The sequence below is a fragment of the Desmodus rotundus genome, chromosome X (assembly GCF_022682495.2).
Source record: "Desmodus rotundus isolate HL8 chromosome X, HLdesRot8A.1, whole genome shotgun sequence".
In the NCBI taxonomy this organism is placed as follows: Eukaryota; Metazoa; Chordata; class Mammalia; order Chiroptera; family Phyllostomidae; genus Desmodus; species Desmodus rotundus.
The window spans coordinates 60857082-60872339 of record NC_071400.1 but is presented as its reverse complement, the minus strand read 5'-3'; the positions used below and the strand labels follow the sequence as shown (position 1 = coordinate 60872339).

Genomic DNA, 15258 nt, shown 5'->3' with positions numbered 1-15258 from the left:
GCTGGGTGCCACTTTACTTCTCTGTCTGCATCGGGGTGAAGTCACCTGGGAAGGCACAGGGGGAGGCAGGCAGGGGTGATTGTGGGGTTGGGAGGCAGCATTGCCTACAGAGGTTTTTCTGTGTCTACAGTGTTCCTCTGGCCCCATGCCGTGCGGGTGAGTAGGTGAGATGCTCTGTCCCAGGGATATGGGGCTGCTCACCTGGCTGGGCACAACTGCAGGGATGTGAGGTGGGCAACAAGCGGGGACTGGATCCGGGCTTCACTCCTCCTGTCTGTGACCTTCATGCTGAGGCATTTTCCATGTCTCAAGTCTTCCACGTAGCAGCTGTACTTAACCCACTCTGTGTCACGTCCATCCCCAGACAGCTGAGTGGATCCTAGGAAGTCTTCCCCCCACACCGTGATCTCAGCGGGGATGGGGCAGGTGGGGCTGTTGAGGCTGAGGGCGGGATGGGTACTGGCAGAGGGGACATTCTTATTCTGCTAAAAGGCCCTGCAGACATGGCAATAGAAATAGAAAGGTCATTTTGGCAAAGATGTCTCCTGCCCCACCTCTGCTTGCCTTGGACGTTGCGGGGAGAGGGGGGCTGTTGGTACAGGGGAGGCCTCCGTACCTCCAGCTGCTTCTTGGCACCAGTATTTTTCTGGGGGGACTCTGGGCCCCCAGTGTTTCAGAAACTGGGAGTAATAGGACAGGGGAAGGAAGCCAGCGGAATCCTTATCTTCAGGGAGCCGACGTGCTTGGGGAGAAAGGATAATAGTATGCTAAAGTGGAACACACCAAGCAGGGCAGGTGGGTGAAGGGATTCTAGAGAACACCCAGGATATAGTCGTTAGCAGGTGAGAACCACAGATTTCAGCAAGGCTGGATGCGGAGGATGAAGTGTGGTCGAAAGGAGGGCCTCCACGTTTTGGCAAAACTGGGTCCTGTGACATGGGGTCATGGAGGGAAAACCCAGCCTGGGCAGGTGACAAATGAAGAGCTCTGCTTTGACCTGCTAGTGAGCTCCTTGCTGAGTTTTCTACGCTTCTCTGGAATGTCTTCCCGCTCACCGTCATCTGCAGGCTCCCTATTCCTGCTGAGATTCTGGGCCCCTGCACCCGCTCGTGCCCTGTGACTTCACGCTCCTGGGGTGGACACCTCTGTGCCCTGTGCCCCTGTTCCCCCCCCCACTCCCTGCACGTCCTCCTTTTCCCGCCTCCACGCAGCCTGTGCACAGGGGGGCCTGGGCGTGCAGGGGAGTTGGCACCGCTGCACACAGCTCTCTGCCGATGCAGCCAAGAGTCACGGGATACACCCTTTGGAGGGACAATTCCGAGGTGCCAGCGACTTTTTAACGAATGATGTGCGAGTGTGCAAACGAACACTGACTTATTAAGCTGCTGTGATAGTTCTCACAGAAACACGGGAGGGAAATATGTGAAGAAATACATTCACATACATGCTGCCTTTGTGTAGTACGTGAGTTGTTCATGATGGGAATGTATTTAAGTAGTATACACACAATCAAATCATGTGAGTATTCTAGAACAAAATGTAGGCGAACTCAGATTTTGCATAGGGAAAGACGTTTCTAAGCCCACGATCAATGCACCAGTAATAACCACTAGCACGGACTGGGTGACTGCCATATCTCAGTCGCCGCTCCAAATACTAAACATGAATGGGCTCATCTCATGCCGAAATCGCCGGCATTTTCGTTGTGCTTACCTTTCCTAGAGAGATGATTGGTCTTCGTTTTCTTTTCCATATTTGCCCGTATTTTTCTATTTTTGACAATGTGCAAGGATCACAAGGGTAAACAGAAAAACTTAAGAAAGCTACTGAGCAAATATGGAGCTCACAAAAGAAGCTACTCAGAAAAACTTCTAGTCGGTTCCCAAGCACACCCTTTGCTGAAGCTTCAATTTTCCTGTTCTATTCATTGGGGGCCGATCTTTCCTCTGAACATGCTTCTAATTGGCCCCTTGTCTTGGTGCAGCTAGGACTGTGATGAAGTCCCTGAAGTCACCGATCCTGGGGACCCAGGCTAAGGACTGTGGGGCCAGTGGGGCTCAGCCTGCCTGTCCTCCTGACCTGGAGCTGCTTCCCAAGAGCAACGCTTTCCAAATTGCACACCGAACGCTCAACCTGCAGGGGAAGGTGTTCCTCTAGAGGGCTACTGATGGTTTGCTTTCAGTGCCTGTCACCAATATCACACAAGGGAACGTTTTGCTCTTCTAATCCGTCCAAGTACTCAAGGACGGGTACACATGGGTGGGAGAGCGCGCACACACACAATACATACACACACAGGGAGACACTCAGGAGGCGCTCAGCACATCACAGACTCTCCTCTCCATAGCGCCAGTCCTTGCTAGACACTTGTGGCTGCATAGCGGTTAAGGCCTTCGCATTTCCGAATCAAAGAGACTAGTTCAGAACGCAGTAAATACACGAGGCATAATTCATAACGACGAAGGCTAGAGGTGATAGGGCATGAATCCAAGGAAGGGGATGGTCAAATCAATAAGGATATTTGTACCCGTTGCACGGTGCTCAACATCCTTCTTGAACTCCTGAGCTTCAAATCAGTACAGGCACCTGAAGCTGGTGTCCTGTGGGCACTTGGAACCCACTAGCCGCCTAATGACCTCACGCTTTCCCCGCCCCCCCCCAAATGCCCCTTTCTCTTTCATTTACTGTCTTGGTGACAGGTATTTGCACAGCCTCCCACTCTCTCATCTGAACCCCCATGTAATCAATCTCCCTAAATGTGTCCTAGCCACTGTCTCTCATCCACCCGACACCAGGTTGACATCATGTCTTAACTTAGAGATTTGCAAGCAATGATATAAATGGAGCCAGTTCAAAATGGAGCTGGCACAGCCCTGCCAGAGGAACGGCCTTGCACGTCTTACTTCTCCAACCTTTGCTGTGTTAAAGCAGGGTAAGAGAACCTTTGGATGGGGCCTAGGGCAACCATGTGTTTCAAAGGACTGTGTGCAGACTTGACAAGAAGCAGGTATTATCACTACTGGACCCAAAACTAGAAACATTGTTTAGCACAAACATCACTATGTTATGTTAACTGCACGAATAGATATGTCCTCCTTGGTCCTGAGCTGTGTAGCTCAGCTGGCTGGGCATCATCTTGCAAAGTGAAAGGTCAAGTCCATGGCATCTGAGCGGTGCCTTAAAGGAAGAGTGAAGACTAGATAAATGGCAAAACGGTGGGAGAGGGCACTCTAAGGAAGGGGTCTGCTTGGGCAAAGAAGACCCCGGGACCTTTCCCTTTTAAAACTCTCTACAATGGGAAAGACACATCTACACAGGAGAGGACAGGACAGGACAGTGTTTAAAACACACCCCTACCCTTGCTCCTGCTGCAACATTTGCCAACATGTCACTAGTTTATTTTGAAAGCAGGGAAGGATTTAGGGATCAGAGTAGTGAGAGCTAATATTTCTTGAGGCAATAAAAGCAGCAGCACCCAGGTAAGCTTGTCAAAGAGAGGGGTGTCCCTGCACCCCTTTATGACGGCATCACATGGCCCTGAAGCACAGAGCCTAAGGTGCGGGAGTGGGTATTGTTGGCCAGAAACAGCTACTGTTTGGGGCTCTGTCTGTCTCACTCTCACTCCCGTGTGTCTCTCCGTAGCCCATGGATTTCCTTCAGCGATCGTCACACCTTCCCTGTGATCAACCTGGAGTCACCATCTAGGTATCCTGCAGGGAGACCATCCTGCTGGTGGTCCCTCTGTCTGTCTGTCTGTCTGTCTGTCTGTCTCTCTCTCTCTCTCACACACACACACACACACACACACACACACGCACACGCAGACTGCAACCTGCCCCAGCTCTAAGGGCCCTGAGGGAAGTGCATCCTGAGGGGGAGAGCAACATGGAAGGGCCCAGCTCTCCATCTAACTGGCTCATCCTTGCTGCCGTTGACGTGGCATCCTGCCTGCCAGGTGCTGGGCCAGGCATCGCTTTCCGTGCTCTGTCCTCCCAATCCTCGCCACAGTCCTAGATCATGTGGGACAGTATTGCCCCGTTTGACAGCAACGTGAGCCTGTCTTTTGTCGTAGCATCCAGATGGCACTGCAGTGTCCCCGGGAATTTGCTGGTGGGTAAGCTTTTGGGCAGGGCTTCTCAGAGGGCTCTTCTGTTTTCACCGTCTCTCAGTGACTTGCTGTGGCCTTGGCACTGACCAAAAAGCAACTAGGTCTGGGCACTGGGAAGAGTCATCTACATGCCTGCTATTCTCCAAGCTCTGCCACTCCCATGGAGGAGTGGCCCTCTGGTGGCTCTGAGGGTGTCTTTGCTGTCGATGACGGGGACCTCGCCGAGGCGTGATGAGGTAGGTAGGAGGAGCTGCAAATCGAGGGGAGCAGGCAAGGCTGGAAATAGCTGATGTTCACGGAGGTTTGTGTGGGTGGGTTCCGAACTCTTCTGGGGGGCTGAATCTATAAGGAAATGTACTGTTGACCGAAAGTGAAGTCCAGAGAGTGATGGTCATCATGGTGGTCTAGTTGTCCCATGACAGGTCATCAACGACGCAAGGCCCCTTTTAACAGAATGTGGGTGCTCCTGGGTTTGGGGACAAATCGCCTTTTCCTAGGAAGAGCTCATAACAATTGTGTTTTAGAAGAGCTGTTTTGGCGCTTCACCCCCCAGGCTAATTGGTGAGCTCTGGGAGGGCACGGACTGTGTCTTGTGCTTTCCGGTATCCCCAGGGCTATGCCCAGTGCCTGGCACACACAAGGTGCTCGATCATTCATTCATTTACTCATGCGATAATATTCCTTGCGCAGTGCTGTGATGGAGGGAATTCCAGGGATCCATGGCACCTAGCCCAGCTTGTGGGGTGGAAGTGGGGTCAGCCAATAGCTGCTGGAGATCGGTACGCCTGACCAGAGTCCTTGCATCACAGAGGCCTCCGCTCAGCAGGATACTGAAGGCTTTCATTCCATTAGCGACTAGGATCTGAAGAGGTCCCACACTCATGGGGGCTCACAGTGCAATTACTGCTTATTGAATACCCGTTGCATGCCAGGTCCTGTGGCAACAGAGATTAATCACAGTTCTTGCCTTCAAGGAGCCTCCAGGCCAGTCCGGGAGATGGACCAAGCCTTTCAGCACTGGGTGATGAGCGAGCACGTGGGGCCGCAGTGGAGAGGCGCCGCCCCAAGCCTGGCGAGTCAGGTTGGAGGACGCGCTGGCCTATCAGGCTGCCAAGAGCCAGTGGCCCTATAGCCAGGGGGAGGAGGAGGAGCCGCCCAGCCCAGAGGCCGGGCCGGGGCAGATGGTGAAATGCCTGAGTGAGGATGGTGAGTGGGGTGGGAGTGGAACGGGTCACACGCCCCCTGCGCTGCTGCTTTGGCTGCCGCTGCTTTGGTTTGCATTGTTGCATCTCCCCTGGTCTCCAGGACATTTTCTGGTGGTGCAGGATTCAGTGTCTGGGCTGGCTCTGCCTTTCCACTTGTTCACTTTACCTAGTTTGGACTTGGCAGCTCCTTGTATTTCTATCCTCACTAACTCTTTGGCCAGAGAAGCGGCTGCCTTAATGTTTTGTTTGGGTCCTCTCGTGACCTTCTTCCTGTCCGTGTTCATGTCTCTGACAGTGTCCCGGAGGCTGAATGCGGTTGTTCACGAAGGGACAGCAAAACACCCCCGAACTGCTGCATTTTGGAAAGCCTTACGATTCGTTCCATCTCTCTGACCACAGAAAAGGGGGCGGTGAAGTTCAGGGGCGCGCACTACCCGGACGCAGCCCTCCGAGGACGGAGGGGAGCCGCCTGGTGTGCAGTGGGCATGACCGACTGGGTTCTTGTGAGGACGCCAGGTTAGGCCCGGTGGCCTCCGCTCTGCCCTTCACTTGGCATTGGGCTGCCGCCTCATCTGGTTGTGGCTCTCCAGGAGCCTCCTGAGGGCACCCTAGACTTCCTTGTTGCGCAGGCTACATATGTGGATCACGGGGTAGAGCACGGGAGTTACATTGGTGTAGATTAAGGGCACGATTCTGTCCTGTTCCGGGGTGTAGCGTGACTTGGGGCGAATGCCTATGAATCTGGCGCAGCCACGGTGCAGAAGAGAGACCAGCAGGGGCCCAGCACAGGTGGAGAAGGCTTTGCTCCTGCCCTCAGCTGAGTGGGTTCTGAGGATGGCAGCGATAATGAGTCCACAGGGAGGAGTGTCAGCAAGGAGGGAAGCGACGGGGTGGGATCATGCAGAGCAGGAAGGCTGCAATCTCCTTGGCTCGCGTGTCTGAGCAGGCCAGGCATGGCACGGCAGGGATGTCACAGTAGAAATGACTGATCTCCTGGGACCGACACAAGGGTAAGAGGAGCATTAGCATGGTAAGGGTGAGTGAGAGTGCAAAGCCACGGACGCACGCCAGAGCCCGCACCTGCAGACAGAGGGCCCTGGCGATGGTGAGCGTGTGGCGCTGGGGGGTGCAGAGGGCTACAGAGCCGTCATGGGCCATCACAGCCAGGAGGAGACACTCTGCTCCCCCCAGAGCAATGAAGAGGTCCATTAGCAAGGTACAGCCTGGGATGGGCATCCGCTGGCTGCTGGAGAGGAAATTGGCCAGCGAGCTGGGGACAATGACTGAAATACAGCAAATGTCAATGGCGGACAGATTGGGAAGAAAGAAACACGTGGGGGTCTGGAGGCAGCAGTCACTGAGGGTGATGAGCGCCATGGTTGTGTGCCCTGCCTGCTGGGGTGACAAGGTGCGTGATTCAAACGAGTCCAAAAGGGAAGATTTGCAGTTCGGCCAGATCCCCAAAGCCCAAGATCATGGAGTCGGAGCTTAAGGTGTGGCTTCTCTGCAGAGGGGCCATCCTGCGTCCCCTTCCCTAGAGCTCCCGGGATGGAGGGGGCAGTTGTCTGGCAATCGTCCAGGTTGTGGGACACCCTGGAGCCCTGTCACAGCTGGGAGTGTAGCCAGCTCTGCAGGACCTCCGACCCTCTTTGCTGGGCTTGGCCCTGGCCTACATTCCCTGAGCTTCCTGAATTCTGCCCTGGGCTCACAGACAATAAAGACCTGCTCGCTGTGGTGCCACTTTAGTTCACCTGGTGAGTTATTACAAGAAACGAACCGAGATAAGTGAAGTCCACACACGAAGTTGTCTTACATGTCGAAGAGTTGTCTGGGGCAGGGGGCGGGGGTGGGGTGGGAGGCACTGAGGTTCGTGTTACTAAATAGGTTTGAGTAGAGGAGACTGGCCCGACAGGGTCACTGACCTTATTATAGGGAATCCCTGTAAGACGCAAGGTCTGGCATGCTGATACTAAACACGTTTTGACTTTGCACATTGGCTATGCTGCCCCTCTGTTAGCGCCACCACGCCCCCCACGTTCCCAGGATTCCCGCATCCGCAGGGCTGTGAACAATGCCCAGAGAGGGAGAAGTGTGACCAGCAATAGCTGCTGCGTCTCCTGTGTGAACAACGCCCCCCTCGGTTGCAGGGAGGCCCCGGCTGCCCTGACGCCTAAGCTGAGTTAGCCCCTCCCTCAGGTATCGCTGCTGCTCCAGGCTCCCCCAACCGTATCACTTACCCCTGAGTCCTGTAACCCTTCGTTTATGTCTCTGTCTACCTCCACAGCCCGTGAGCTGCATGATGGCAAGAATCGTGCCTTCTTCAATCTCTCAGATAGTGGCTGGCACGTGTCAGAAGCGTCCGTGAGTGTTCGTGGGACAAAATGCCCATAGCTTTCTTCTGCATCCCCTACAACTGGCACCACATCAGGCATTGAGCAGGTGCCCAACACGTATGCTTGAATACGTGGTTGCGTGAAAGCAAGGCATCTCTGGTGTACTGGCGATGGCTGAGGTGATGATGGTCCAGGGAGGGCGTAGAGTGAGAAGAGCAGAGGGACGGGGTGGGGGGTGGGGGAAGCCAGGTCACAGGGCCGGAGCCAGCGGGACACAGCTGAGCATCGGGGTGGAAGTGAGGACCCTCGGGACAATGGGGCGCTGAGTGCCTGGCAGGACAGTGGCTTTGGCTGCTCTGCGTCTAGAGTGTGGGAGCAAGGGGATGAGGCCAGGCAGCTTCCTGGGCTACCGGGGGACACGTTTGCTGCCTTCTTCCCTTGGCAGGACCCAGGTGCGCTTCCCTCCCTCACAGCGGAAGAGAGGGGGAGGTTTCTAAGGATTCTAGAGAGCTAACAAATCTAGAATCGATAGGAGTTAAGGGTCCCGGGGAAGTGGAGTTGTCACCTAAAGGACAGGAACTCACGTAGGGGCATACGCTTTCTCCAGGGCCATGGAGACTCACGTGGGCTCAGTGAAACCTGAAAGTCCATTCTGATGATAGGCCTAGATGATCGTGGTGATTCCAGTTTTGCAGTCCCTTGCGTGTTACGCTCCGTATCATTGTGGTTCCCACCGGCCTGATGGGCCCCTGGACTCTTTGAGCCGGACGGGTCCCTAGAGGGCAACCTGCCCACTCCTCCCTTCGGAACAGAGGGTCATGAAGTCCTCTGCCTCATCCCCGGCCCTGTCCAGAAATCACACGGCCCAGCCTGGCTTTCCTCCTCTGCCGCCTCCCCTCTCTCAGCCCTTTGTCCGTCCCAGGACCACTGTCCATGAGTGTGAGAGCGTGCTTTCTGGCTCCGTGCTGACCTTCCCTGGACTTGGTCCTTTGTCTTTAGCTTTGCTGCCCCAGCTCCCTGCTGCTCTTTTTCCCATGGAAGAAAGCGGGCACTTCTCGTTTCACTGGCGCCCGAAACCTTCCAATGTTGAGAAACACAAAAATGAAAGGGAGAGTCACGCATGACCCAAATACTTAACAAGCGAGAAGTGAGAGCCCATGGGAAAGTCTCTGCTCCTTCGGTGCTCCCCACTCTCCCCGAGAGCAGCATCCTTAGCCGTGAGGCTCAGTTCCTTCCCTGCTCTGCCATGTGCCTACGCACACACATGCCTCCCACACACATGTGCACACATGCACACCAAAGCAAACATGCCCGGGCACACGCACGCACACACGGGTGAGCACACACAACACACTCATGTCCGCTCGCGAGCGCGCGCGGACACGTGCACACATGCACATAGGTACTCAGATTTGTACACTCACACGTGTATGTATACGTAAACGTCAACACACTTGCCCATTGGAAAGCTTAAAGGAGGAGGTCCCAGTGCACAAACCTACTGCCCTTGGTGATTTGACCTAATCACATGTCTGGGAGAGGTTTTCAACCAGCGCACACTGGTTTACTTCCTTCTCTTTACCGCCGCATTCTACAGTATGGACGCATCATAAGGTGATACCTTATAGATGAACAATAAGAAGAAATACAGGCTATGAACAAAAGTATGTTTAAAAGAATCCAAAGATAATTCAATCTGTCTCTTATTACTTTGGCATCGAAGTGATTGTTACGGGATTGTCACAGTCTGTGCTGCATCGTGCATCCTTGCGTGGACTATAGGGCAGCTGCCCCTCTGGGAATATGGCTAGTGTGTCCTCCCTGCTCTTTTCTCGTGTGTGTCCCTTCATCAGCCCTGCATAAACAGACCTGGTGTGACCGGGAAGGGGCGGGACGGGTGCCTGCACGGAAATCCGGGGAGAAGCGCCATCTGCTGTTAGTGAGAAGCCCAAGAAGGAAGAACAGCCCATCTGTGGAGGAGCAGTGGCGGGGCCGGGCGGCCTGGACCTGGCGGGCACAGCTCCCCAGAGCCCAGGAGGCGGCTTTCCTGCGTGTCTGGACCACAGGGAGCAGCCCTCGGAAGAATTTCCCGACGGCTATTCGCAAGGGAGTGTCCTCAGAGGAGTTGCTACGTTCTGTCACTCCCGTCGAGACAGAACGTGAAGGCAGGACTCCAGAAGTCCTAGAGGGGAGCTCAGGAAGGAGGCCATCCCCAAGGTCCACCCCACCGAGGGGAATGCCTTCCCCAGGTCACGTAGCGCAAGCCCAACTGCTTACATTTGCTTTGCAAAAAAATACAGTGAAAATGAAACTACACAGCCCTCTCACACCACATGCAGGAACAAACTCAAAATGCACTAAAGACGTAAAGGTCACACCCTAAACCGGGAAACTCCTAGAAGAAAACAGAGGCACTGAACTCTCTGACATTGCTCTTAGTAAGATGTTTTCTGATATATCTCCTCAGGCGAGGGAAACCAAAGAAAGCATCAACAAATGAGACCGCGTCAAACTAAAAGGTCTTTGCACGGCAAAGGAAACCATCAACACACTGAAAAGACAACCCACTGGATGGGAGAGTACACTCGCCAAGGGCACATCCAATAAGGGGTCAGTACCCAAAATGTGTAGTGAAGTCATACGTTGTAATTTATCATCAAAACCAAATCTCCCCAAACGATCCAACTTCAAAATGGGCAGAGGGCCTGAATGGACACTTCTCCGAAGAGGACCTACGCATGGCCGATAGACATGTAAAAAGGTGCTGGATGTCACTTGTCATGACTCCAAGGCGGGGGCCTTATCGGGACTCTCGGGGCCTCCATTTTTCACGCAGACCACATACGTATAGATACACATTTAATGAATCGTGTGACACATGACCTTGTACAATTCAAACAATACGGAAGTGAATAGAAATGAGGGTGATCACCCGCCGCTGCCTCCTAGTTGTCAGGTATCCATAGAGTACGCATTCCCAGGCCCTTTCACAAACACCTAGATGTGTGCATGTATACACGTATGTAATTTTGTCTGCAAAACATTGACACCAGCTCATACTTATTATATGGTAACTTGTGTTTTTCATCTTAAGAGTGACAACCGTGTACGAGGGCTGAATTAACGTTTAACAGCCGCACGCTATTCCATGCCATCAAAGTAGCTTCACTGAATGAAGTGGGGGAATAAGAGTCATGGAACCTTGAGAATGCTACTCCCCAGCTGACCTAAACTTCCAGCTAATACTTTGGTCTCCCCAGTCCTGGTCTAGGCGTAGCTCAATGTGTCCCACACACCACGCTGTGCATCTGGGCAGCAGGACCCAGGGTACTTCTGGCGCCCCTCGCTTTCATAAAGCAGCCTACACTTTGCAGGCCCTCCAGGCTGCCCACTGCGGGTGTTCATTTTGCTCACCTCCCTTGCCCACAGGGTTTTCTCAGAGAAGCCTCCTGACCACTACTGCCCTTTTTAGAAGTAGCAGTGCCCAAGCCCAAGCCATTGCCATGTCTCAGAATCTTCTAGTCCTGGGAGGGCCAGCGCACTGCTGGCTTCTAGGCAGCAGCAGGAAGAAGGCCCTCATTCCAGCATTCTGCCACCCCCGGAAAAGGACACAGGACCCCCAGACAGCCGTGTTTGTGCTGAGAATCCCACACAATCCCCTTGAATCACCCCAGTACTTTCTGCCTCTGATGCTGACCCTGAGAGGCTTCCCACAGTCCAAGGTGGGTGTGTGCCACTTTTCCAGCCCTTCCACCTTCCGTTGCCTCCTCTCTCCTCCTGGACACAGTTTCTAATACAAAAGCTCTTCTGCTTCCGAATGGAGACAGGGCCATGCCCCAGGCTTTGGGATCACCTCCTCGCCGTGATCTTGTCCTGCACGTGTGGAAAACAAAGTCACGGAGCTTTCCTGAAGCAAGGTGTTCTCAGCAGAAGCCAACTGAGCTCAAGGGAGAAACCTGGCCTGGAGGCAGAGCTCAAGGCCGCAGCAGCTCTTTGGCAAGGCCAGTGGATGCACCACCGTGGCCCGGGGCTGAAAGGGCCTCCTTCATCACGTACTGCAACCACCCGCTTTAGTTCCGGGGTTACCTGGAAATGGGGCCCAAAGGGAGGAGTGGAAAGTAAGAGGTTTTGAAAGATGAATTCAACGCTTTGAAAGACAGGCACTTCAAACGAGACCCAAGTTACTGGGGCTGCCACCTTTGCAAATTCCTAGATGTTCTAAAGCAGTGGTAGCTCAGCTACCTCATCGCTCAAAAGTATCCACATTTTCTGCATGTCTCTCCCATCGGCTGTCACAGATTCTGGGCCAACATGACGCCGAGTTCTGGGGACGTCATTCTGCTGGGACTGTAGTGCCACGGGGGGATATTTGTGGGCATCCTATTAACTATTTGGACCCTTTACAAGGCAAAATCCAGGGTGAGTTGGCACGGAAGTAACCTAACTGCTGGGGCCATTCCTGTGGATGGTCGCCCAGATGCAGGACCCTGGCTCCACTTAGCGGCAGGAACCTCTGAGTCTGAGCAGTCGGGAGGTTGCACAGAGCGAGCAGGGGCTTCAGCTTCTTTCTACTCCAGCTCACAGACTGAAAGACTTTTCTTTGGAGCTTTCCTCTAATGCCTTTAAACTTGAATTCACGAGGGGAATTTTGAACTTCATTTTCTCCCCAGAAAATTCATGGTGGGTTTATATTTGCAGTATCGTGCACGTGGGACTGTTATTAGGGCTTGTCATTTGACCTTGATGCCGAGCGTCTGATGAGATGCAATGGTTGGGCAATGGTGGCTGGAAATAATTGGGATGACAGCAGACAAAGGAGTGAACTTGCGGGCACTGGTACACCATAGATTTAATGGGTAAGCCCAAAGGGTTAAGTGGCACAACAATCTGTCAAATGTGGGGCATGCGTGCTGTTAGGGGTGTACCCTTCTCTCTCCTGGTTTCCTCCCTCAAGGAAGTTGATGCCACACGGAGATGCAGTGGAACACGCTGTTGGTGGGTAGCACACACAGGCACACATTTCTTCACCGAGTGGTTAATTTGCCAAAGGTTCCGAGTGTGGGGCACTGGGTCTCTTTCTTCTTCCCTTTCCACCCAGCTGGGTGGGGAGGCCGCAATATTGGAAATGCGAGTCTGCTCTGCAGGCCCAAAACCTTCCTCCATGGGTTGTTCGAGTCTAGACAGGGGGTGGGGGCTTGGGAGGGAATTCGCAAGCTCAGTCTGCCCCTATAACAAGCTGTACCCGGTGTAAAAGTTGTCTTGCTTCCCCTTCTGCTGGGGCTTTTGTAGTGTGTGTTAATTGGCTCAGAACTCTGGCAGGAAGAGGTATGCTATTCATTGGCCCTTCCCTACTCCTCCAAATTCTCAAATTAAGTGCCGTTATTTGTATCTAAGTTTCTCAGAAATTGTGCTGCCAAGCATTCAGGAGTGCGGTCCCAGACTGAACTCCACGCCCCCGCTCCTCCTCCTTCACCATGTTGGCTGTGGGCCTCACACCTGCCTGGGGACCGTGAGGAAGCCTCACCCTTCTCCCCCTCGTCTGCACACCAGGGCTCTTCTCCATGCAACCATGTGCAGCTACTCCATCGGGTTCATTGTATTTTCCTCAACAGTCTCTTTATGTTTTGAAAAGGTTAGCCACAGATTGATGGGTTCTCCTTAGTTTCTTGCCTTGTATCTGGACGACCAACCACAAAGAATCCCATGGTTGGCATTACCTAAAGGTAGGTAAGTATTGGAGCTCTAGGTCCACCAGGCAGCCTCCATTTCCTTCTGTCTACCTTCTTTCCTCAGATGCTAAGATTCCGCAGATCGGTGGATCTGCTCATGTACTGACACGCCAAGGATTGGGAGGGTATCTGTGGAAGCATCAATTTTCCAACATTCCAAACTTGGAACTTGGAGATAGAAAGCAGCCCAGGAGTTCCGGCCACGATGGAGACATAGGTAGAAATGCTTCACTCCCTCACACAACCCAAAGAAGAACAAGAACAAATTTGAAAACGAAAAACAACCAGAACTGCCAGATATTCAAACTTCACGGACGTGCGACAACCCTGCAGTTAAAGAAACATTCGTCCAGACTGGTAGGAGGGGCGGAGTTGGGCAGCCGAGGCGGAGAGGATGCCCAGCCAAGGAGGTGGCTGATGGACCAGTTGGTCCCACATTCGTGGGCCGATAAGCTGGGAGGAACCATTGGGAAGCGAGACAGACCACAGAGCCCAGGGTTTCAGCATGGGAAACTAAAGACCCAAAACCCCTGGATGTAAAGATCCGCAGGAGTTGTGGCAGTGAGAGAGGCTCTGAGGATCACAGGAGAGTCTGTGGGAGAGGCCCGCAGGGTCCTGGAACGTACACAAACCCCCCATGTGTGAATCAGCATGTGTGAAAGACCACAGTCCACATGTGGGAAGTGAGGGAAGTGACGGAAGGTGGGGCTAGAGCAGAGCCAGCAAGTGTCATTGTTCCCTCTCTGACCCCTCCCCCACAGACAGCACCACAGCTCAGCCAAGAGGGCTGCCCCGCCCTGGTGAATACCTAAGGCTCCGCCCCTTACAACATAGCAGGTGCACCAAGACAAAGAAATATGGCCCAAATGAAAGAACGGATCAAAACTCCAGAAAAAGAACTAAGCGACAAGGCGGTAGCCAACCTATCTGATGCAGAGTTCCAAACACTGGTAATCAGGATGCTCACAGGGATGATTGAGCTCGGTTGCAAAAAGAAGGAAGAAATGAAGTCTATACAAAGCGAAATAAAGGAAAACATACAGGGAGCCAGAAGGGAAGGGGAGGAAACTGGGACTCAAACCAAGGATTTGAAACAAAATGAAGAAATAGACACCCAACCGGAACAGAATGAACAAACAAGAATTCAAAAAAATGAGGAGAGGCTGAGAAAGCTCTGGGACAACTGTCAACGCTCCAATGTCCGAATCATAGGGGTGCCAGAAGGAGAAGAGGAAGAGCAAGAAATCGAAAACTTCTGTGAAGAAATAATGACGGACAACTTCTCCAATCTGGCAAGGGAAATGGACTTCCAGGAAGTCCAAGAAGCTCACTGAGTCCCAAAGAAGTTGGACCTAAGCAGAAACACACCAAGACATCATAATAAAGTTACCCAGGATTAAAGATAAGGAGAGAATCTTAAAAGCAGCAAGAGAAAAGGAGGCACTTACCTACAAAGGAGTGCCCATAAGGCTATCAGCTGATTTCTCAAAAGAAACCTTGCAGGCAAGAAGAGACTGGAAAGAAGTATTCAAAGTCATGAAAGGCAAGGACCTACATCCAAGATGGCTCTATCCAGCAGAGCTATCATTGAGAATGGAAGCGCAGACAAAGTGCTTCTCAGACAAGGTCAAGTTAAAGGAGTTTGTCATCACCAAGCCCTTATTATATGGAATGTTAAAGGGACTTATCTAAGCAATGGAAGATGATTGAAACCATGAACCGTGAAATGACAACAAACTCACAACTATCAACAACTGAACCTAAAACACAAAAACAGTGCTCGCTTTGGCAGCACATATACTAAAATTGGAACGATACAGAGAAGATCAGCGCGGCCCCTGCGCAAGGATGACACGCAAATTCGTGAAGTGTTCCATATTTTT

At 52.8% G+C, this 15258-nt stretch overlaps 1 non-coding gene and 1 pseudogene across 1 annotated transcript; one reads left to right on the top strand and one right to left on the bottom strand.

The window, feature by feature from the left end:
- Nucleotides 1–5858: 5858 nt before the first annotated feature.
- LOC112308174 (olfactory receptor 10V1-like) lies at nucleotides 5859–6832 on the bottom strand (annotated as a pseudogene).
- An 8319-nt stretch (nucleotides 6833–15151) lies between these two features.
- On the top strand, nucleotides 15152–15258 carry LOC112308233 (U6 spliceosomal RNA). The gene has a single exon (XR_002975152.2). It is a non-coding gene; the product is annotated as a U6 spliceosomal RNA (small nuclear RNA).